This window comes from Ambystoma mexicanum, chromosome 4q (genome assembly GCF_040938575.1).
Source record: "Ambystoma mexicanum isolate Mex_15411 chromosome 4q, UKY_AmexF1_1, whole genome shotgun sequence".
NCBI lineage: Eukaryota > Metazoa > Chordata > Amphibia > Caudata > Ambystomatidae > Ambystoma > Ambystoma mexicanum.
The window spans coordinates 367944352-367969141 of NC_090928.1; the positions used below are offsets into that span (position 1 = coordinate 367944352).

The window sequence follows — 24790 nt, forward strand, 5'->3', positions numbered from 1 at the left end:
TCTACAGCTATACCCATTTGGCACCATGTATGGGCCATGGTGACCCATCCGGCAGAGCACAGAGGGCATTCAATGCAGCCATGCCCAGCAGGCACTGGTTTTGGGAATGTCCTTTACCTATGTCCCTGGCACAGTGAACGTAGCTGCCAACACCTCGTCCAAATTTAGTTTAAATCCACACAGCAATATTTTTGACCTTCATTTCAACAAAAATACAATAGATAATTTGAACAGGGATTTTTTTGGGGCCACCATGTATAAACCACCTTAAGTAACTGCGCCCCTGCACAGAGCTTGTCAGGGCTTCCCAAACGAAGACAGGCTGCATATAATATTTGTGTAAGATTTTTGAACGTCTGTTTTACAAGGACCAAAGTTAAATGAGAAATGTTTTTTTGGCATATCCTCTGTAACTTCGTCCTTTTGGTAAGTATCGTGCCTATGATCCAAGGGGACCAGAGTTATACTCCCAAAATTCTGATTACTTTTGATCGAATTTCGTTCTAAGTTTGTCAGGGAATGCAAACATACGACTGTCCATGCCGCACATTCACAGAACCACCTCCTAGACTCACAAACTCGGTGGATTCTTTTTTTAAATTTTTCTTTTTTACTTTTCATGGGATATTCCACGGGTTTGGGGTATGAATTTGCCCTCCACAAGGCCAGGACATGGCACTACAGTGTGCTTTATGACCATTCAAAACTTTTTCACGGTCTGAAGTTTGCAGACTCAGCCCACGTTTGCATACCCAACATGACGGTCAGACATTTCAGACTGGGATCTACACTCAGCGCTGGATTCTGAGGTTTGTGAGCTAGTCCCCTACCCAACTGTCAATATGGCCCTCATTCCGAGTTTGGAGGTAAGTAACGTTCCTTACTGGCATGGCGTAAATAGAGTGTCCGGGCAGTCATCAGTCCGCTAATAGAGGACTATTACGACTTCACGGGTACAAGCTTTACGCCATGCCGGTAAGGTCATTAGCCCATTGCCGTTAAAGGCACCTAAAATGCCCTTAGCAGCATCAAGCATAGCGCAGATAACACTACCGACAAGGTCCAATGTGACATTAGCGGTGACCGTTATTAGCGGTCATCGCTATTAACGGTCACCGCTAATAAGCGGAACCGGAAGTAGCGTCAACGCACAGGAACCAGAAGGACCAAGGCGGCCATCTTTAAAAACACAATCCATTGCCATCCTCACCACACTGGACCCTTCAGACTTTGCTGTTGTCGTCAAAGGAACCACCTATAACACCACTATGCCCAAGGCCCTGAAGAAGGGAGCTGCCTGCCTGCGGAAAGAAAGGTTCAATGAGGATGAGCTGCAGATGCTGGTAGACACACTGCAGGAGCATGCTGCCATTGTTTTCTCAAATAATATGGAGAGAGGCAGTACTGAAGGAGATCTGGGCACTTGTTGCTCAGAAGGTCAGTGCTGTGGGTAGCACCCCATGCACAATCAAAGACTGCCGCAAGCGCTGGGACGACCTGCGACTTAGGGTACGAAATATCCTCTCAGTGAACCACAGCCAGGCAATGGGAATAGGAGGAGGTCCCAGTTTGCCATTCAAGCTCACCCCATGGGAGGACATCTGCGCCAGCATGATAGGAATGGAGGGGATCGAAGGTGTTGGCGAAATGGAGTGTGGCGCCACAACATCGGGCGATGGAGGCGAGTGTCCGAAGTAAACATTGTAATGGCAAATCTGATGAAAGTCAACCAATATGTCAGTTCAAAGAGTCAAACCATGGTGTGTGTCTCTCTCTCTCTCTCTCCCTCTCCCTCTCCAGACACATGCAGATGTCTGCTGCAAGGCAATATCGTACATGACACATACCACACAAAGATTTAAATGCCATGAGTCACACAGCGTGCAGGCCCAAAATAATATGCATGTCAGATAGCACTGCTCCTGGGCAACATGAGTGACGCCGACGTATGCCTGCATAAACCACCCATGTATCAAAGAACGTGCTCATCCAAACATAAATGCCTATTACCCCCAATTGTGTGGAAGAGCAAATGTTCTGATGTATGTATGATGCCTATAAAAACATCACTCATGCCGTCCGTCTCTTCGAAGCACCACCACCCCGCATTGGCCATCCTGAGGATCCATGCGAGGCACCACAATCTGAGGAGTCCAGTTTGGCTGGGGAGGTGGCAGCCACAGCACCCCTGGCTGTGGAGGACCTACAGGACGACATATGGGTGCCCATTGAGGATGATGTTTTGGAAGTGGTCCGTACCCCAAGTCCACCGTCATCCCCCCCTTATATATCATCCCTCGATACAGAGCACACCACCACCCCGGAGCAGTCTGGTCAGGAGCAGACAGAAGGCCACTTCAGTCCACTTTTGACGACTAGGGAGGCTGAGCAGGCTGGGCAGGACAGCCAGGGACCCACTACCTCCACAGGTGCACCCGCAGGGCCGCAGCGGTCCGACCTGCTTACTGCCCTTGTGCGGGAGTTTATCGAGGACAACAGACTGGCCAGACAGGAGTGGCGTGAAAACTTTGACACTCTAGGCAGGTCCATCACGGACAACACTGCCTCTCTGGCCAAATCCTTTGCTGAGAACACCAGCCGCCTCTGCGAGGAGGTGTCGGCCCTCCGCCAGGTCCTAGGCCGCATAGCGGATGCCATGGAGGCATGGCATCCCGCTTCACTATCCCAGCAGGCGGCCACACCGTCTTCCTCCAGTTCCAAACAGACAAGCCTGCTCCGCAGGTCGGCACGTACCCTGCGCCTGCAAGACATGCCACCACCTGGACTAGGGAGTGCCAATTGAGCGTCAGGGCAGCCTCATGTAGGCATTGGAGACTCGATGGGACACGTGTGGGGGAGTTGTGGGGGGAGTCGGAGGGGGGTGAGGTTGTAAGGGGGAGGCGGAGGGGAGGATGGTTTTGTGTGGGGGAGTTGTGGGGGGAGGGGGGAGAGTGGTGGAGGGTTTTTGCACTTACATTTACATTGTTATAGTTCATACACCCGTTGTGTAGAAAACAAGACCTGAGTGGACATTTTTCATTGCGCATGTGTCATTTATTCATTTACAGTGCATAGTGTACATGTACCCCCACACCCAGTGCCCTCTGTCGGACCATCACGTCACCCTCTGCTGCCATGTGTGCCAGAAATATTGTGCAATCACTGACTGGCGCACAGCACGTCCCTCCTGTGCATCGGCATCGCAATGATGTCCACCCACATCTTCTTCTTCCCCTTCATCATCACCAGGTGGTAGCAGTTCAGTGTCAGGGGCACGTTCCGGCAGATGCACATATTGTGCAGCATGACATATGCCATGATGATCTTGGCCACCTTCTCATGCCTGTAGAGGAGTTCCCCACCCGACTGGCTGAAGCAGCAAAATCGTGCCTTCAACAGGCCAAAGGTCTGCTCGATGACCACACGGGTATGGGAATGGGAACGATTGTAGTCCTCCTCGTGCCTGTTCTGTGGGTTTCGGACAGGGGTGAGGAGCCACGGCTTCAAGGGATAGCCACTATCACCTGCATGAGAGGCAATAAAAGGTAAATGTTAGTCAATTCATGATGGACAGCTGTACTAGTCACACATGCCTGCAGTTTATCGTTGCCCACATGCACATGTTCATGGATGTATTTAAGCCATCTCCAGCCCCTCAACGTGTCCTGTGGCATGGACTAATGGTGTGGGTTGCATCTTCAAGATGATGCATGGTGTGCACTGACGTCTTGTTGCACATACATCGTGTACGCATGCAGCTGTGTTTGTGACAGAATTGTGATGTGTTGTGTTCTGTGAGATTTACTTAGAGGGTGCGTTGGAAGTAGTCTGTGCAATATTGGGCAATCAGCACTGATCATTCCCATGGTGACATGCAGCACTCCTGTGGGTGTGCCGGCCCTGTGACACAGTGGGTTCCCTAGTTGGTTCAGTTTGATGCACTCACAGGGATGCTTGTCCTGTGTGGTGATATGCTGGAGACAGCAACATAGTGCATATGCACTGCAAGGTGCTGGATGTCGTTACGGAGGGTGACGGCCACTGATGAGTGGTGCACGTGTTGTGGGATGTGGGGTGGTTTCCTGTTAGTCATGTAGTGATAGGTGTTGACCTTACTTCATTCATATGGGATTTGGGTGTCATGTACCGTTTGTGATGGTTTGGGGCACAGTGTCAGGTGATGTGCACATCGTGCAGTCACATCAACATTGACAGCATGGTGGTGTGTGCATCTCCCCGCCCATTTCAATGCCATGTGACAGTCTTGCAACTTACTAAGCAGCCAGGCACGTCGTCCAACATGTCACTCCAATAAGCGTGGTAGCGTGGAGTTCCGCAGGACCATAGAGACATGAGTTGATCCGGGATATCGGGCACAACAATGTGTGATGATCTTGCTGGCATCGCATACCATCTGCACATTGATGGAGTGGTATTGCTTGCGGTTGCGGTACACCACCTCCATGGCATGCGGGACCACCAACTCCACGTGGGTGCAGTCGAGGGCAACTACACAATTTGGCATGCCTCCCAGTGCATGGAAGGCAACTTTTGTATCACATATCTCCTGGGGAGTCCATGGTAGGGATATGTAGTCCCTTGTGTGCTTGAGGAGGGCATCCAGCACTTGGTTCAGAATCTGAGAAAATAAGGGTTGTGATATGCCATGCAGGGCTTTAAGTGGCAGGCTCCGAAATTTCGTTTTGAGGCGGGGCCCTGCCGGGGCCCACTAATCTCCCCTGGTAGCCCCGGCCACTACACGAAAAGGCATTTTTTTCTACAGCCTGAAGCTCTCGCTCGTGTGCGAGAGCTTCAGGCTTCAGAAAAAAATGCCTTTTAGCCATAATGGTGGCGCCGCACCTGCGAGGCATCCCTTTAATCAAGTGATGCACGTGGGCCGGCGCCACCATTATGGAGAAAACGTGAGGCCGCTGGAAGCAGAGGCCTTGCTTTCTAAATACTGAAGCTCCCGCGGATTAGCGGGAGTTTCAGTCTTTAGGAAAAAGGCCTCTGCTTCCAGTGGCCTCACCCTTTCAGCTTTAATGGTGACGCTGCCCCTCCCCAGCTGGCGAGGGACAGCTCCACCATTAAGGCTGAATAGGCGAGGCGCTGTCCCCTGACAGGCAAGCCTATATAAAATAAATGCAGAGATCAGCACTCTCCCCCATAGGGGAGAGGGTGCTAATCTCTACAAAAGGCTGCCTGGCAGGGGTGCCAGTAGCCCATTGAGCTGGGACTTGTCAAGGGGGCGTGGCCTAACGGGCCATCAAGACCCCCGTTGTTAGGCCACGCCCCCTCGATGAGCCCCGGCTCCATTTGTAGTGCCACTTAAGGCACTGATGCCATGCATGTGCCCCACTGTGTGCTGGTAGGTGCCTGTGGCAAGGAAGTGGAGCACAGAAACTACCTTCAGTAGAGGGGGGATGACGGTGCGTATTTCAATGAGGCTCACTATGTCATCGTGTATCGGGTCCACTATGGTGGTGATGGTGTCCCGGTCCAGATGGTACAGGGTGTGGGTCTGCTCAGGGGTTAGGTTGAAAGGACTGGCTCTGATGCGAGGGACTGGGGGCTGCCGGCATGGTAACGGTGGCTGCACTGGTGGGGCATGCTGGGTCTGTCTCACCCTCCTTCTCCTCCTGCGTCTCCTCTGTGGTGCCGGCTGTTGTTGTTGTCGATGATGTTGTGGCAATGCAAGCATTTCCTCCAGCTCCAGTAATGCTACTACTATTGGAATCATCTTGGTATGGGAGTGGGTGTGGTGTGTGGGTGTGCTCCTTTTGTACTGGGCCAGACTCCATTGCCTCCACCTGTGCTGATTGTGTGCACCTGTGGCAGTTGGGAACACTGCTCAAGGCATTTTACGGTAGGTCGGCGATGCCGGTATTTACGGCATGCCGGTATTTACGGCATGCCGGTAAGCACTTTTTATGCCTTCATGAAGCTGTTATTTGCATGTCCGCTTTACTTGTGATCTACTCCAGTTTACGGCATGCCGCTATTGCCGGCATGGTGGGTCGCGTGCCCGCGCCCAGACCGCTATTAACGGCACTGTACTTTATGATACCGCTAATAGCGGTCAGGCTGGTCAGAATGGCCCGTAGCGGTAATTGATGCCAGTATTCCTTTACCGGCATCGTTGTTCCCTTAGCACTAACTTCGGAATGACCCCCAATATATCTGTATATTTTTGTAGCCTTACTAGTGGCTATATTTTTCAGAACCAATTGCGCTTATTTTTACCAAACCAATTGCACTTTTCACATTGTTTCAGATCCCAAGTACTTAGTAAACCTGTGTAAAACCATCCAGCGAATTTTGGTTTTGCAATGCTGACCAATATGTCACCGGTACCTATGCACCGATATATAATGTGAATAGCGCATAGTTGATTGTTGAATACTAAAAGAATGTGACTGTTGTCTTGATGTGAATGTCCTTGATCCTCTAAGCTACGTTTTCCTTGCCCAAGCGGTGCATTCCTACATTTCACTGCACTTGCCCCATCATCCTTTGCTCTTTGCTCTCTGATGCATAATGTTTCTTTATGTGGTGTGTTGCAAAATATTACAAATAAATAACTATGTGGGAGCAAAACATCCATAGAGTTTACACTTTGCCAGCCATTGCCCCCTAACTTTTATTTTGGATTGCAAAGTTATGAGTGTCCGACAACGTCCTTTTTGAAGAGAAATTTGAAATTAACCATAGCAACAGAGATGCAAGCGCTGCTGTTTTATATAAGTTATCATTGTTGAGGGTGGGGCTAACTTTTAATGATGTTTGTGTTGCTTTTTTGGTTTAGTTTAGATACATTCTTTTTGATCTAGGTGTATTTTATGAGTAGTTACAAATGTTGCATATCAAACAACACGTTTAACTTGCTGAAGAACAATAAAGCATAAATTGCTTGTTCTTGCACTGAATTGGTTTCTCAAGGCCCAACATGAACCCTGCAATCCAACCTTTAAGACACAACCCTATTTTATCTCCAGTTAGTGCTTCACATATTGCTTATCTGATCATTTCAGACTTTTGGTGCTAGAAATGCAATCTAAAAGCATTTGGTATGTGAATTGTGGTTGCATGGTAAACTATCAAGGTGGCTATATAAATAATTGACTTCTGTTGCGTTCTTTCCATAGGGTGACAAATGTTGAGACGTAAGAACCACCACTCTTAGACTGTTTGCTGTGAATGATATTCTGGACCACATCCACAAAGGAGACAGCACTGCTTGAAGGCTAAAGGTTCTGCCATATTCATATTTCTTCATTGTTTTTAAGTGTGAAACTATATTCAGCAAACGCTGTTACTGACATGTTTTCTATATGTTATCATTTTCCGCAAACTAGATTTCTCAGCATTTATGTACATTTTTCTCATCTAGGAAAGAAACAATATAGATGTTATTGAAAGTGTTAGGCAAGATTGTATGCAGTATCCCTTGGATGCACTACCATAACCATAACCTCCTGGCAATAGGGACCCAATCTTTGGTATAAGTCTGAACTACACAGGTTGGTAGTGTGGTCGAGCAGCCAGACTTATCTCAAGAGGGGTCAATGTGTACAGTAAGGTTGTGACACAGAGTTTCACAGTACGGTTATTCAAATAAACACTTACACTCAAGGTTTCTTGATAAAACAATGATTAATTTATTTCACAGTCAGTTGTAAAAGCCTTCTTCAGAAGGGAGCAATATATATGTTGTAACAATTAAACTATACTTCAAGACACGCTCTTAGTTTCTCTAAACAGATGATACCCATTGGGGATGGCACACATACACTACCTACACTCTCAGGTGACTTAAATAGCTAGGACACTGTGGACATTGATTTATCACTGGTACATATAGAGCAATACTGAGTTTCGTTTAAAAGATAGAATAGAGGAATAAAACAAAATTTAACAAATAGTTCATAAACAGTTAAGTACTTTAGTAACCTTCAAATGTTCAGTAAATTAACCTTTTCTTGGGGAAAAGATAAAGCAGAGTCAGAGGTAAGAAGAGTCACTCAGGGAGCCAGGACAGCCAATGTTAATTGCACAATGTCAAGGGGGACTGAAGATCTTCTTTGCAGGTAGGTAAAACGTCTTGCACAATGTTTTTAGAAATTAAAATAGAACACTTGAAGGGCCACAAGCTTTAGCAACTCTGCAAGATAACCAAGACAGGTCTCAACTGAGAGCAAGTAAGGCTACAAAACAGGAGGTAAGTTCTCTTAGACGTTACAGTACCTCTGGTTAGAAGAAATGGTTCCAGCTTGCTTCTGTTCCTGTACAGCTCTGCGGAGCCTGTTGTTCCTGGGCCTCAGTTGTGGGGACAAGAGGGAGGACGTCTGGGGACTCCTGCTCTGCAATGGGACGATCAGCGGCATCAATGAGCAAACTTCAATTCAGCGGTCCTTTGGTGTTTCAGCTCCTCGCGTCTGACAGCAAATAGCAACACTGCGGTTCTCGCATACCACTTCAGACTTTCCTTGCTTCTCTGGTCCCCATTCTGTGGAGGTGGCTCAGGCTTGGTCAGTCCAGCATCAGGGTAGTCCGGAGGATCTTCCTAGCGCTCGGGTCTGACTTAAAAGCAACACACACAATCTGGTGTTCCTCTCCCTGGCACTTCGGTTTCTGCAGCAGCAGCAGTAGAAATACAACCAGCTTTGAGAGGATGTCCAGACGGGCTTACTTTGGAGTTGATTGGTACCACCAACTCAAAGGGAGAAGTCATCCTTGCAGGACTTTTATAGTCGAGGCAAATTCGGAGCTTCAGCACAGCAGCAGTGCTTCACCGGCCAAACCAAGGGTCACGGAGTTGCAGCAGGCGTCTCATCCAAGTTTGACTTCGGATTGCTTCGTCCAGTGGTTGACTCTGCCTTCCAAGCCAAAAAGCCTCACCTTTTATGCAGGTGTCTGCCATTCATTCCAGCCTAGCTGTCAATCACACAGCAGGGTGGCTGTCCTTGCAGGACAGCCAGCTGGCCAATCACATTTTGGGTGCATTCCTGTAACCAAGGGGAGTAAGCACAGGGAGTTTCTGGCACCTCCCTCACTTCCTGCCCCTGCCAGACATACTGGAGCCAGAGGCGGGCTTCACTCGTGTATCCCGCCAAAGTCAAAATGAACAAAAAGACCAAACCTGATTTGCCACGCAGAGTAAATCTCAAGAAGCACCTTTCCAACAAGAAATGGTGAAAAAAGAAGACTGGGGCCATTTTGACAAAATGTGCACCCATGGGTGCCTTATTGCAGCTGCGAACGCAGCCCGTGGTAAAAACACACAATGGTAGTAAAAAGTAAACCGCTGCCTCCAGCCATTAATTGCAGAAAGGGTAACATAAAAAATGTTACATGAGAAACTAGACAAAGGATACTAAGTAACCCCTCCAGCACCCTACAGTAAGATAGTGTGTGCTGGGTCTAGAAAGCTACAAAATGTAAGTAAAGTCAATTTCACTTTACTGTGCTTGGAAACAGTAGTTTATCCAAGAGAAGGTATTCACACCTTTGGGAAATCTAAGAGACGTTCCTGTGCTACTGCACTGAAGGTGCTGTGTGACAATGTCAATATGATGCCTATGGAGTTTGTCAGACTCCAAAGTCAAAAGAAACCAAGAATGAATCGCATTAAAATTATGAGAGATTAAAAAAAAAGTCCTAAAGTCCAGCAAAAGAGCTGGGGGTCTCTAAGGTAGAAGGGGAATTAGCACATTTCTGAGAATTCTCCCTAACGGAAAGAATGCATTTTGTGGGTCTTGCCCGACACTGCTCCACCAGTGGCCTCACTAGGGGTATGATGATAACAGATTACAAATCCTAATTTAATTGTATTGTTTTTTGTTTTTTTAAAGCACCTTGTTACGGGTTGGAGGGTAAGGGATATATATGGCAGGAGGGACCAAGAAATACTGCATATAGATCTCTTCACAACCACAGGCGGGGGGTGCTGAGCAGAGTGTTAGCAGTTTTCAGCAGTTCACTGCAGGGAAGCACCAGGAGCTTCTTGAGGAGACTACGTTGCGACACTTATTTGGATTAAATACCTAACCTTTGCTCCCCCGGGACGGAAAATCATTTGGTGAGTACAGAAGATTAGTGACACATTCGCAGGGCTTTAATTGGGGTAAGAAATTGAGGGTGGAACCCTCATTTGGAGGTGTGGTTTGCATGATGGGCGTGGCCTGAAAAGTGCACAAACCATAGTAAGGTACGCAAACAAATATATAAGTGCATGTAAGCATTTATATATTTGTATGTGTACCTTACTATGGTTTGTGCACTTCTTACGCCATCTTTTATAAACATAGAATATGTTAAATATTTCTAAGTTTATAAAAGATGGCTTGAAAAGTACACAATTCAGTCAATTTTTCATAGAAATTTGCCGATGGAAAAAGCCTGAGACGTCTTAGTCCGTCGGCAAAGCTTTATTAAAGATGGCTTGAATTATGTACTTTTCAAGCCATCAGGACATATGCTACATATTTCTATGTTTATAAAAGATGGCTTGAAAAGTGCACAATTCAAGCCATCTTTTTCAACGGACAAACACGCCTGGGGCATGGCGATCTGTGCCCAGCAGAGCAGATTAGATCACCAAGCCAGGGGCGTCTTTGACCACAGAGCCCCCAGGTTCACCGCAAGTCAAAGACGCCTGAGTGACTGGGTTTGGGGAAACAAAGGGACAATAACTTCCTCTCATTACCCCTGGCTCGAGGGGTCACTACAGGAAGTTAGAGTGACTGGCAGAAGTGCCAGACAGCCCCACGTCGCTCAACCTGGAACCAGTTTGAGTGACTCTGTGGCTGGCTGGCACTTTTTAGCCACAGCTTGCCTCACTTCAAAGTCGCGGGCACATCTCCAGTCATGGCTGTGGCGGGATAATGTGTCCCGCCATGGTGTTGGGGGCCCAGGGGGCCCCAGTAAGGCCCTGGCTCTGCCCCACTTTTTGGAGACTGCCAGGGCTGGCCCTGTCCCACTTAAAGTACTGCACATTCGTTACAAACGTAAAAGGAACTGGCTGTCTCTTGCTGTTTTCTTTTTTCCTTTTTGCTGGCGCAAACGTATGGAGGATTACATGCTCTCACACAACAAGGTCTCGCTTTCAGGACGGGAGGGACTGCTTTTGATTAAATACCAATCATCTCATCACTGCTCCAGAGGGGGAGCAAGGTTAATATTTCAAATGCTGTTTTAGTGGTAATTACGCTTTACAAAGCATTATTGAAAACCACTCTTTTGGGTGAATAAAAGGTCATTTTACTCCATCTCTCTACATAAACAGCGGCACTTAAAGCAAAGGTTACCTTTGTAATTGCAAGGCACGGGCTGAGGAGCTTCTCAAAAAGATCAGATCATACAATGCACGAGCAAATGCTGCAAATGGCAAGGGATCTTCCAGTTCCAATCTTGCCGGTAGAAGTACAATCTCACCTGATCGAGACATACACCCCGTCCACACACACACAAGTTGATAGTGGGATTAAGGTGACTATTCCACGTGGAGTGGAAACAAACCAGGCTTTTTTTTCCAAATGGATTGACTATTGTAATTGGTTGTTTATTATTTATAACACGCTTAATACCCAGAGGATTCTAAGCGCGGACCCGGGGATCGAACCTGTGTTGCTCCGCATTGTCTTGCTTCCAAGGGGAGCGCATTGCCCCTAAGCTATCCTCCCGAGACTCGGGACTAACGGAATAACTCGACTACACAAGTCCTAATATCGGTCTGTCTGTGGGTTCAATCACAGACACAGAGATGCTGAAGTAAGTGGTATCGCCGCTACAGGGGATGCGCACAGGGGCTAATTTGTCCCCCTCACTTTACACGGACGAGGACGGTGAGGAAAGTGGGGCCTCAATTTCCTCATATGTTTCCACCCCAGAATGAGAAAGGATGATGACCGCATATTAGTGGATGATAAAGAGGGGCCTGGAAAGGATGAACAGACGCCCCTGATAGCCCTGAACCAAGTTATTTCAACCTTTGCCTCTCTTTATGAGTATATAAAATCAGACGTTCGAATGCACACCATTGCGCTTTGAGCCATACAAAGTAAATTGTAGATCTGGACTAATAAACTAGACTTAAATGGATGTACACAGAAGGAATCGTCTGGTCTAACACAAGCCATTCTATTATTACAAAGTGCTACAGTTCCGACTCAGGCAATGAAAATACAACAAGAGGAGCCCCGTCTGCAGGCAACCCTCCCGGAACAACTGATATCGACACTCAATACTAATTCAGATGTTATTAATGTTGACTGTTTAGGGGGGGAATCGGGCTGCCCCAGTGGATAAGCCAATTGAACCTATACGGTTACCACTTTATAAGAAAGTGTTGCAGAAACATACGAATATTGAGGCACAAGAAAAGAAGTCTAAGAATTTGAATAAAAGTTGTATTAAGCGCTTGTCGTGAAAACTCTTATGAAACTTTACAATTCCGGAGTCCTAGTTGGACAATAGGAAGTCTAACAGGGTCCCGCTGTGAATTAAACGCCAGTGGTAGTCATAGATAATTTTTCAGAGGATGAGTCTGCACCTCAAACATCGAAAAGAACTGATGGGATTATGGAGATGGTAAAAGTAACATCAGTGGTGACACAGTAGGAACAAGATTTAAGCGAAAGGTCTCCTTTTATTGGTTGGACGAAAGGTTTTGGGGTGCACTGATAATCATATACTACCAACTAAGCCAATACGCACACAAATCTCTCTAACTAAGTCAACATGCACACAATACGAGCAGGGGGGTGGGTGTGGGGTGGTTTCTTCCTTAGTGGTAATGGGGCACCAGAACACTATGGAAAGATCAAAAGGGAAATTTGGGCCCAGTATACTCGGGTCAGACTCGGAAGTACAAACCGATCAAGGGGAGCAGGTGCAAGGAGCTCAGGTGGGAGTTAGAATCCCTTGTAAAGATATCAGTTATGAAAGAAAGGGGTTAAGTGAGAACCTTGAGCCCCGGGTAAGTAATAAAACATATTTTGGTCATAATGGGACCATTCATGCTTATGAACGGAATTGTCCCGCTAAACATTTGCCAGAAGTAAGAAGGGAAGTAGTTTATGAAGGTAATAGTGGAAATTCACCACCAGACAAACCAATGCCTGAGATTGATAACACTGGCCACACTTACGAAAGGTTTAGTCAGGTTGGAAGTAAGGATGCAGTGAGAGGGGAGGAATAATATAAATGGGGCTTAGGCCCCATTTTTAGCATCCTAAAAGGAGCTAGTGGAAGTGATGCTCCAAATTTCATTAGAGAGGACAGTATCCAGAAGCGTGGCAAGCATGAGCGGATTGGAAGTAAAATAGATCAGAACACGGATAACTTTGAACAAAGGGTAAATAGAGGGTAAAATCCAGCTAGAATATAAAAGGGCACCTTGTCTGTATATAATTTTAGTTTAAAGTATTTTTAGAGGTGATGGGCGACTCTCCCTTAACAGGTCTACGATTTTATTGCTATTTTCTGAAGTTTTATATCTGAGCACAATTTCTACTAAAGACATTGAATGTGTTGAGTGTATAGAGTATGGTCGTACAAATCTTACACTTGTCAACTTCGAATCAAGGGTCATGTATGATCTCATCATGAGAGAAGCCCCTTCATTAAGACACATAGGTTTTTCAGTGTCTCCCTTCCAGGAGGACTCCATGGGGCATAATCCACATGGAAACAATAAGATATCCCAACATGAAAGTAAATCTTCATGGGCTCCATCAGGAGGGGGTAAAATAAATTCTAGGAATGTAACATTTATGGGTATTGAAGGGACTAGTGATGAGTGGTAACAAGATTGGGCCTGGCTGCCAAGATCATTGAATAACTTGAGAGGACCGATGGCCTCTACTCATAACCTTTGGTGATAAGAAATTGGGGTTTCTCTCATGGAACTCGAGGGGTCATTCACATCTCTTCTTGAATCCGGAATTGGGTGCAATTTTGCGTAAATCAGATAGAATATGTCTACAGGAGACATGGACTCTCGAGCGTCGAGCTTGGGATGGATATACCACCAGTTACCAGCTTGATAAAAAGGGCAAGATGCGTCGACCATACGGGGGTCTGCTCACGCTTTTTAAAACCGAGTATAGTTTTACCGTTATTGGACAACATGAAATCGGTCAGGGAGCATTGGCTACGGAATTTGCCCTGCAGATGATTGGTGAAACAGGACAATTTTTAATAATTTATGCGTATTGGCATCTGGGTATCGGCGTCGCTGAAGTGATCTTATTTAAAATAAACGATTATTGTATAAAATGGATATGCAATCATCCCGAGGGTCACATTGTAGTGTTGGGTGATTTGAATTTGACATGTATAAATAAAGAAGGGATTGAGCAGGTCTCTTGTGGCATGCCCTACGCCACACATGTAAATACAATTATTAGTGGTAAACTGTGGAAGGATGGTCTAAATGATCTAGGCTTGGTGATGTTAAATGGAGCAATGGATGGGGATCCACATAGGCGAACCTGAATGGCAAAGAGGCCAGGATTCCTCTACTTTAGATTACATCTTTGTAAATAGATTTCCATTTGAAAGATGCATCAAAGTCAATATCGAGAAAAGCAATTGGAGCGACCATAGCATGCTCAATTGCTTATTTGATCTTAGTGCTTCCTCGCAGCATGCGTTTTACGACTTAGAGCTAATTTCAAATACATCTCTTAATCAAGGCATTTGGAATAAGCCAAAAATCACTAAATTGAATTACTTTTTAGTTAATGTCATAGATGAAATCAGTTATAGATGGAAACTTCGGACACTCGCAGTGGATAGTTTCGATGCCTTTTTTGTTGAACTCTGTGGAGACAGCATTTGGGAATGCGCAAAACCGGAAGAAGCATAATAACATAAGCCGGAAAATGCATAAATATAACCCTACAGTGGCAGAGAGCAAAAACTGAATTGAGAGTTGAGATTAGGAGACTAAAAGATTTAAAGATCATGACAGAAGAAAAGAAACTGTAGTAAAAAGACCAAACAGTTCCATAAGCGGGGCGTGGCCTGCAGCCATGGAGTAGGTCTCCTTTCACGACGGCTCCTGCCTGATCCTCCAAGATCCGTCTATATAGCAAGATTCCATTGCAAGAATCAACTGAAAGTTTGCAGGAACGTGGTAGAACTAGCCTGGACTGCCCTGCTGGAAGGAGGAGAGTGGAGCCAGTGACAGCGCAGAGATACAGAACATGAAGGGGAGAGATGGCTGCTGGCTCCGGTAATTAAGATGGTGGCTGCGAAGTAAAGGAGGTGGAGAAAGAGCATTGGAGGCTCGGAAGGTGGGAAGAGCCTGAAGCACCCCAGCGGACCGATTGTGAGGCAGCGGAAGGCTCGATTCGGGAGACCGACCGTAGAGGAGCATGCATCGGTAGCTTGGACTGCCCTGCTGGAAGGAGGAGAGAGGAGCTTTAACATGTGATCTGATTTGAAATGTCCTCCATTATTTAACAGCTCCCAAAGATCTCTGGTGTTTTTGCGGCAGATCACTCTCAGCATATGTTCTGCGTTAGGCTGCAAGTGTTGGCTTTTGGCTGCAATTAGCCCATTTGTTTATTTTTCCCTTCTTAAGCGACAAGGCTCACGAGTGCTGGGAGATTTTGCGCTTTTGATTTTCCTTAGATCAATGTGGAGTAACTGCTTCACCCTTCTAACCAGTGGATCATAAGCATGTTTCGATGCATGCTTAGTAGCAGTGGAATTTTTGATGTTCTGAGAGAAATGTTTTAATATCTAGTCTTATTCGACACAAGAGTGATCTATGTCAATAGAATTTTCATAAAGCAATCGAATAGAGTGAAGATCTCTTTTGCATACCCTAATGCGATTTCTAGTCCAGGTCACTTCAATTGGGTTAATTGCCTCATTTTGGGCTATTAAATCATGATCACTCTCATGTTGAGAAACTACTTTCAATTGATCCACGTGGTCTCTATGGGGTCCGGAAACCAAAAAGTAATCGAGACAAAATCTTTGTTGCCCACGACCCCACATAGCAGCACCTGGAATGTGCCCATTTGACTGAGTATTCAACATGTGTAAGTCTCTTGCGCTTCTTTCAAGCAACCAATCTCTTGCCCTATCCTCCAATTTCGATACAGGTCTCAGTAGACCATTTTTGCTCATAAGATGAATATTTAAGTCCCCACAGATCAACTTCATACAATTTTCCCATTCTGATACTGCATTATCAATTACATTCATAACAGATTGCACAAAATACGCTTCCCTCACAGAGTTTACTCTCCAATATAGATATAGACCTAGGATGTTCTCTGAAAGCACCTTACTGGTTTTCGATAACATCAAAATTTGTACATAGTAGTTGGGGGGATTGTTGACAAGTTGCATGATAACCAACATCAACTTTTATGAGTGTTAATAAGCCAGATACGGGCCCACCCATCGTCCCTTTAGTTGATGGATTTAAAAAAACACTTGTAACCGTCACAAGAAGGAATTTCCCTAAGCCAAGTTTCCTGGAGGCAAATGACATCATACACCCCTAGAGATGACATACCATTCGAAAACAAAGCACTAAAACCTCTAGTGTTCCATGAACAACAGTGAATGTGGGGGATTTCCTCTGTCACCATCGAATGCTAACTGACGCGTGCTAATGTGCCTGCTAACCAGCTCCATTTCTCTAATTTGGACTCCAAGGCAGACCTTGTTATATTCAAACTATTGTCCACTGTGAATTTGACTTTACAGAATCATTTCTTTCCAGAAGCGGTGCACACAAGAATTTTAATTCAGACGCTCGAGGAGTTTCACACGCTCGAGCAGTTTTAGACAGAAAAGGATTCTAAGCACTCTTCTTAAGATTTTCAGTTCCATTCCTGCTCCTCTGCTTATTTTGGACTGTCCTTTCTTGACAGAGGAACATTTGGAGATCTGAATACGAAGGCCAATCACTTCCATTAAAGTGTCTCATATCATATCCCAAAGGGAGTAATTTCTCGCTCTGTTACAAGACGGCTTCTTTAATGTTCTTAGAATAGAAGTGTAAGATGAACCAATCCATTCTCTGTTCAGAAACAAACTCCACCACCTTAATGTTGTTGGTAGAGACAAAACGAAGTTCCCGAACATCACGGAACAACTTCATTATATTCATACGATTTAGAGTGGGTGTGTGTGATACACCAACAATTCGCTCTAAGTCGATTTTTAAACACTGACATTTCCTCAACTTTCGAGCCATCGGCAGTCTTATTAGCTTGCTCTTTATTTACTGGACTTTTAGTTGGAAGTTTGGGATGGGATAGTCGGTTATGTTTTTGTTGCAATGTTAGAAACTTTTTATCCCATTTCGACTCACTTGGTTGTTTTGCGGACACACCAAGGGCTGGTGTTATTGCCAATTTCTCGATTTCAGCCCATTCAGTGTTAGAAAGATTGTTTCACTGTTGGTCATCTTCCTCTTGTTCTATAATCTCCACCAAATCGCTCAAACATGTATCATTGACTTGGTGTTGTATCTTGACTGTCATGTAGCCGAAGAGTCCTCTGTCCACAAGTGCCGCACAGAGAGAATCAAGATCACTCTCTGTGCCGCCTTTGAGGCCACAGGTGGGAGATGTTCTTTCCGGAACTGCGGTACTCGTGGAACCCCGAACCACTGTAAAGGAAACACCGGTTAAGTGTCAAGCCAAAACAGAAACAACAACCAATCAACAAGTAAGTGGAACGGTCTTACCAAAAGGAGTCTGTGGATTGGCGGTTGTACCTATGGGGAAGGTTCCGGAACCCAGCAAGGCTGTTCTTTCAGTATGTAAGTATCCCAGCAAGGTTGCAAGTGCCAGGCCCATCTGATGCCAAACTCCGCACAAGAAGGGCGGAACGTAGGAGTCCGTGAAGCAGACCGTGGTTGTAACAATGATCCAAAAACAAGTACCAAAGCCAAGGGTTATCCGTTGCCAGTCCGTAAAACAAGTCCGAGATCAAGATCCAAAAAGGGTGAAACAAGAGGTAAGTAGTGCCGTACAGGAATCCGAAGAAACAGCTGTGAAGCACCGAAGCACCGCAACAGAGCCGTTTAAATACTGACGCTGCTATTTCCTCCCGGTCACATGACCCGCGAGCGCTTCACGTGAGTGTATTCCAGAAACACGTGAGCAGAAGGCAGCGGTCATGTGACGCAGAAGAAGTCGGTCTAGCAACCGCCACGGAAGACGCCAAGGGGGTAGATGTCTCCGCGGGCAAAGAGCATGCTGACCCAAGCTTTGTGGCAGTCGGCGCCGTGGCAACTGGGACGAAGAGAGAACCTGTGAGTCCCGGAACCGAGCAAGAGGGCCAGGGATGTTCGGGGAACGGGAATGAGGAATGGGATCCCCAGAGGGAGTGGGATGCGTGACAGAGCCCCCCCCCCCAAAGGACCACGACCCCGTGGGCACGAGGGATGGTCCCTATGGAACCGCGCCACCAAACGGGGAGCCTGGACATCAGCAGCCGGGACCCAGGACCGCTCCTCGGGACCATACCCGGACCAATCTACAAGGTATTGGAGACACCCCCTTGAGATACGGGAACCCAGAATGGCAGAGACCTCAAAAACATCCGGAGTGGATAGAGACACCGGGGCCCCAGGAGAGCGAAGCCGCGTGGGAGCGGGACAGGGCTTGAGCAGAGAAACATGGAAAACAGGGTGAAGCCGCCAGGAACCCGGGAGAGCAAGTCGATAAGACACAGGGTTGATAACACGAGTAATCGTATAGGGACCCACAAAGCGAGGTAGAAGCTTGCGGCAACCCACCAAGTGTAGATGTCGGGTGGATAACCAAACGCGGGATCCCACAGTATACAATGGGCCATCACCCATTTCCTGTCCGCTTGCGCCTTCATGAACGCCTGGGCCTCGACAAGATGAGTCGACACCTGAGCGTGAACGGAGGCAAGGTCCCTAACACATGCAAGGGCAGCTGGATTGGCAGAAGAAGGCAAATCTGCGAAGGGCAGAACACGAGGGTGCTGACCATAAAGCACGTAGAACAGGGAGAAACCAGTGGAAGAATGCACAGCGTTGTTGTACGCGAATTCCGCAAGATGCAGTACGCTCAACCAGGAAGTCTGTAGCTGTAGGGTCAGACAACGTAAGTACTGCTCCAGCGTCTGGTTCAGTCGCTCGGTCTGACCGTCCGTCTCAGGGTGATATGCCGAGGAGAAACGGACGTCCATTCCGAGCAACCTAGTCAGGGCCCGCCAGAAACACGAGGTGAACTGCGAACCCCTGTCCGAGATGAGAACCAAGGGAAGCCCGAAAAGACAAAAGACATTCTCGAAGAACAACCGGGCAAGTGTAGGCGCAGAGGTAATGCCTTTACAAGGGATAAAACGAGCCATCTTAGAAAATGAATCGATGACCACCCACAAGGTATCGAAGCCCCGGATCCGGGGTAAGTCAGTGACAAAATCCATGGTCAAGGTGTGCCACGGTTTGGGAGGGACAGGTAAAGGAAGCAAGAGACCCACAGGGCGACCCCTACGGTGCTTACACTGTGCGCAAACCGCACATGCATTGACGTAAGTTTCAACATCCTTTCTCATAGACGGCCACCAGCACCACCTTCTCAGCAGCGCCAAAGTGCGTTTCTGACCAGGATGACCATGAACCGGGGCGTCGTGAGACCATTCCAACGCCATGTTACGGGTGTCTACCGTGGGCATGAATAGACGATCAGAAACAAAGGGGAGACCATCATGAACCACCAAATCCCAATCGGACAACTGGCCTGGGTGTGAAGTAACCCAATCCCGTATTACGTCAAGTAAGGGCAGGGTTGGAGTACACAAACAAACAACCTTGCCAACGTCCAGTAGGGTGTCTGGAAACGTCGGCAAGGCCACTGCCCCAGGGGAACGCGATAAGGCATCGGCTTTGCCATGGGTATTACCCGGGCAATGTTTGATCACAAAGTCGAAGGTCGCAAAGAAGAGATGCCACCTGACCTGCCTGCTGTTGATACACTTCAGAGACGCCAGGTCTTGTAAGTTCTGGTGATCAGAATAAACCGTGACACGGTGCTTAGCACCCAAGAGGTGATGCCTACAAACGCGGAAGGCGTCCATGACCGCCAGTAATTCCTTTTCAGTCACGGTATAGTGGGATTCGGCATCTGTGAATTTATGGGAATGGAAGGCCACAGGGTGAAGGCGACCAGAGGTAAGGCAAGTCTGTGACAATACAGCACCTAGTGCAAAGGATGAAGCATCAGCTTCCACTATGAATGGCAGTTCTGGGTCTGGGTGCTGCAAGATGGGGGCAGTAGTGAATGCTGTCTTTAAAGCCTCGAAGGCCTGTTGATGTGTGTCCGTCCATAGAAAAGGTGTGCGAGGGCTAGTCAGGGAAGTGAGGGGAGCCACCAAAGAAGAAAACCCGGAGATGAAACGCCTGTAAAAGTTAGCGAAACCAAGGAAAGACTGGAGCGCCTTCAATGAATCAGGGACCGGCCAATCCAGCACTGCGCGAACCTTGGAATTGTTCATGGCTAGCCCTCCAGACGAGATGTGGAAACCAAGAAACTCTACGGAGTCGGCATGGAACTGGCACTTCTCGGGTTTGGCAAACAAGGAGTGTGTCCGTAGACGAGACAACACTTCCCTGACATGCTATACGTGGTCCTTCATGGTCTGGGAGAATATCAAGATATCATGCAAGTAGACCACTACAAAAACGTCCAGGACGTCAGAGAAGATATCGTTCATGAACCTCTGGAACGTGGCCGGAGCGTTGCACAAACCGAACTGCATGACAGTGTACTCATACAAGCCATAGCGAGTACAGAAAGCGGTCTTCCATTCGTCCCCGGAACACCCACGAACCAGATTGTAGGCACCGCGGAGGTCTAATTTGGTAAAGACAGTGGCATGTGTGAGATGGTCCAAGAGGGGCGTGATTAGCGGAATGGGGTAGCGGTCTTTCTTGGTGATGGAATTGAGTCTGCGGTAGTCCACACAAGGCCGTAAGTCACCCTCCTTCTTGGGGACAAAGAAAATGGGACTCGCCGCCGGGGATGTAGAAGGACGTATCTGGCTCAGACGGAGGGACTTTTGAATGTACTCCCTGAGGGCTAGATCTACAGTAGGAGACAAGGAGTAGATACGACCAGTGGGGATAGTGCTGTCCGGAACCAGATCTATCGGGCAGTCGTACGGGCGATGTGGCGGTAAAACTTCTGTCTGATGAACCATGGTCGAACACTTCTAGATAGTCTTGGTATTGGGCCGGAATGAGTGTGGAGACCAGTCCAACCATGTGGTGTTCTGTGGAGGGGACAACGGGATCCTCTAGAGATAACTGAGCCATGACCCCCAATGCTTGAGCGGGTGACTCAATAGTGGTGGCTGCGGGCAGACAGAAATGTTGACAGAGATCGGATTCGAAATGCACCAAACCCTCTTTCCAGTCAATTAAGGGGTTGTGCTCCCGTAGCCAAGGTATTCCCAATATTACACTGAACTGGGGCATTGAAATGAGATCGAAACTCAGGGTCTCCCTGTGTATAGTCTGTATGGTCAAGAGCATCGGGGCGGTCTGTTGTTTGATTGGTCCGGAAACCAGAGCCTGTACTGGTTCTGGCCGGGTTTTTGCTAGAAGAGGTAGGTTCAGGGTTTGGACCAGTGTGATATCCATATAATTACCTGTAGCCCCGGAATCTATGATAATCGTAACTGGGTGAGAGATATCAGGTGTGGGTTGTAGAATGGCCTGCACATATATGGGTCGGATGCGGCCGAAAGCAAACACAGGGTTCGGGGTATGACAAGGAGCGCTCAACCAGGTCCCTGAGTTTAGGGTCGAGCACTCCGAAAACATGATGGTTTTAGCTTGGGGCGACGAGGATACTCCTTCACGTAATGGCCAGGTAGACCACAATAATAACAAGCATTGTCCACCCTCCTACGTTCCCTTTCTATGGGTGTGATCGGGCTCCTGATGCCCCCGATTTGCATGGGTTCGGAACTGATGTTTGAAGGGGCCGAGGTGGAAGGAGATGGGGCAGTGGTGTGCAGAAAACCGGCCTCAGCCCTACGTTCAGAACGTCTGGCGTCCAATTGCAGAGTTAAATCGACTAGGTCATGGTAAGAGGTTGGTAAGGAGGGAACAAACGCAAGGGCATCCTTCATGGCGTTATTTAAGTTGCAATAATACACAACGGCTTTTTTGGATTCAGGCCAGGAAGTCTCGGCTGCAAGCTGATTGAACTTAGTAATGTATTCGATCAAAGACCCCCCTACCCTGCCCCAGGTCCAGGAGTTCCAGGTCTCGGGACTGGACTTTATGGCGCGTATCGAACACTCGGGACATCTCAGTGATCAACAAATCAAAGTTGTAAAGGCCTGGGTTGTCGTTTTCCAAGAGTGGATTGGCCCAGGCAGCAGCAGTGCCTGCTAACTGAGAGAGAGTAAAGGCTGCCTTAGAGGTGGAGTCTGGCAAAGCCATGGGTCTACACAAAAAATGCAATTTGCATTGATTCAAGAAGGTTCTGAACTTGCCGGGATCCCCATGATACCTCTCAGGGGCAGCCAAAGGAAAAGGAGAGGGCAGTACTACGGGGATGGGGTTAGGAATGGGTGGAACGGGAGGTTGGACGAGCAGGGGGCCTGGTGAGGTATCCCCAAATTCAGCATCTGAGGGTAGAGGATGTCTAGCACTCTGGATGGTATCCAAGCGTTGGTGAATGGCTGTATTTGCTGCGGCCATGTCCGCACGTAACACGGTTATGGCCTGAACCATAGTGCTTAAGGGGTCATCCGCAGCTCCCTCCATAGCTACACGACAGGATGGCTTCACAGTCTGTTGTGTCTTGACTGTCCTGTAGCCGAAGAGTCCTCTGTCCACAAGTGCCGCACAGAGAGAATCAAGATCACTCTATGTGCCGCCTTTGAGGCCCCAGGTGGGAGATGTTCTTTCCGGAACTGCGGAACTCGTGGAACCCCGAACCACTGTAAAGGAAACACCGGTTAAGTGTCATGCCAATACAGAAACAACAACCAATCAACAAGTAAGTGGAACGATCTTACCAAAAGGAGTCTGTGGATTGGCGGTTGTACCTATGGGGAAGGTTCCGGGACCCAGCAAGGCTGTTCTTTCAGTATGTAAGTATCCCAGCAAGGTTGCAAGTGCCAGGCCCACATGATGCCAAAATCCGCACAAGAAGAGCGGAACGTAGTAGGAGTCCATGAAGCAGTCCGTGGTTGTAACAATGATCCAAAAACAAGTACCAAAGCCAAGGGTTATCCGTTGCCAGTCTGTAAAACAAGTCTGAGATCAAGATCCAAAAGGGTGAAACAAGAGGTAAGTAGTGCCGTACAGGAAACCGAAGAAACAGCTGTGAAGCACCGAAGCACCGCAACAGAGCCGTTTAAATACTGGCGCTGCTATTTCCTCCCGGTCACATGACCCGCGAGCGCATCACGTGAGTGTAGTCCAGAAACACGTGAGCGGAAGGCGGCGGTCATGTGACGCCGAAAAAATCGGTCTAGCAACCGCCACGGAAGACGCCAAGGGGGTAGACGTCTCCGCGGGCAAAGAGCATGCAGACCCAAGCTTTGTGGCAGTCGGCGCCGTGGCAACTGGGGCGAAGAGAGAACCTGTGAGTCCCAGAACCGGGCAAGAGGGCGAGGGGTGTTCGGGGCACGGGAATGAGGAATGGGATCCCCAGAGGGAGTGGGATGCGTGACACTTGGTCAAGAGACTTGTTTTGAGCTATACTCTCCCTTTCAGTAGTTCTGAGAGGAACTTGTGTTTCTTTCACTATGGAGAAGGTGGAGGGAAGCTCTTTTCTAGGTCTTTTAGGCCACTGACTGATGTTTAGGAGAGGCGGAGTTTGTACGTTTCTGAGAAACGCTCTTGAGCCATTGGATTTGTTCTTCTTTAATGGAATTAGATTTTTGGGCTTTTTTACTTTTTATGGATGTTTGTCTTTAGAACCCTTATTTCGTTCAGAGTCTAAATTTGAAAAGATTGAAAAGACGTTAACTACCTGAGTCGGGTTATCCTCAAGAGAAATCTTTGCCGACTCTGGAACCTGCAGTTCAATTGGAGATCTTGATTGATTCATAAGGACTTTGTCTAGGTTCTGAGCCCCCTTCCAGGCAGTTCGCATCCACTTATAATCCTCAATCAATGATTCCATCAAAATAGATTTATCAGATGTTTCTCTTCGGGCCAGATCACATAAACGATTCTGCCAGACAGCAGAAGTTTCTGCCTCTTTATTCAATCTGGTCTCAAGTTTTGACAACATGCTTTCTAGCGCAGTTAATTTAGGCAGTATTGATGCACCTTGATCATGAAGGATATCATTGAGAGACTCATACATTTTGGTGAATGGGTTGAGTGTTATATCCAAGGATGCCATAATTAGTCTCTGTGTCTCTAATAGATCAGCATTCTATTGTCTATCATGAGGATTTGAGTTTTGGGTTTCCCACACAGATTCTTCCTGGTTTACTTCCGATGACTCAACTGAGGTACTGCTAGAGGGGTGTTGACGAATTGAGCTATGCTCGCTATTCGATGGAATTTGTTCTGAAGGAAGCCCAGAGGGAGCCAAGTCTCTACTTTCGGGACAACTTTTCACTCCCACCAGCTGAGGCAGCCTCTCATAATGACGATCCTGCAAATTGCTTGGCGGAGAAGTCCTGTTGACATCTTCGTAGGACATATGGCCTCAAGAATTAAAAGTCTATCTTGAATAGAGGCTATACTTTGTCTTTTTTGTTTTTAAATATTTGCTGTCAACTCCGAAAGATCTTTGGCTAACGG

The 24790-nt window shown here is 47.4% G+C and overlaps 1 protein-coding gene across 3 annotated transcripts in view; it reads left to right on the forward strand.

Moving 5' to 3' along the window:
• RMDN2 (regulator of microtubule dynamics 2) overlaps window positions 1-24790 on the forward strand; it is a 1053472-nt gene that overhangs the window by 84760 nt on the left and 943922 nt on the right. For all 3 annotated transcript variants that reach the window (XM_069607937.1, XM_069607939.1, XM_069607938.1), the window contains exon 2: window positions 7146-7250. The gene's annotated coding sequence lies outside the window, so the exon portion shown is untranslated. The remainder of the gene's footprint in view (window positions 1-7145; window positions 7251-24790) is intronic.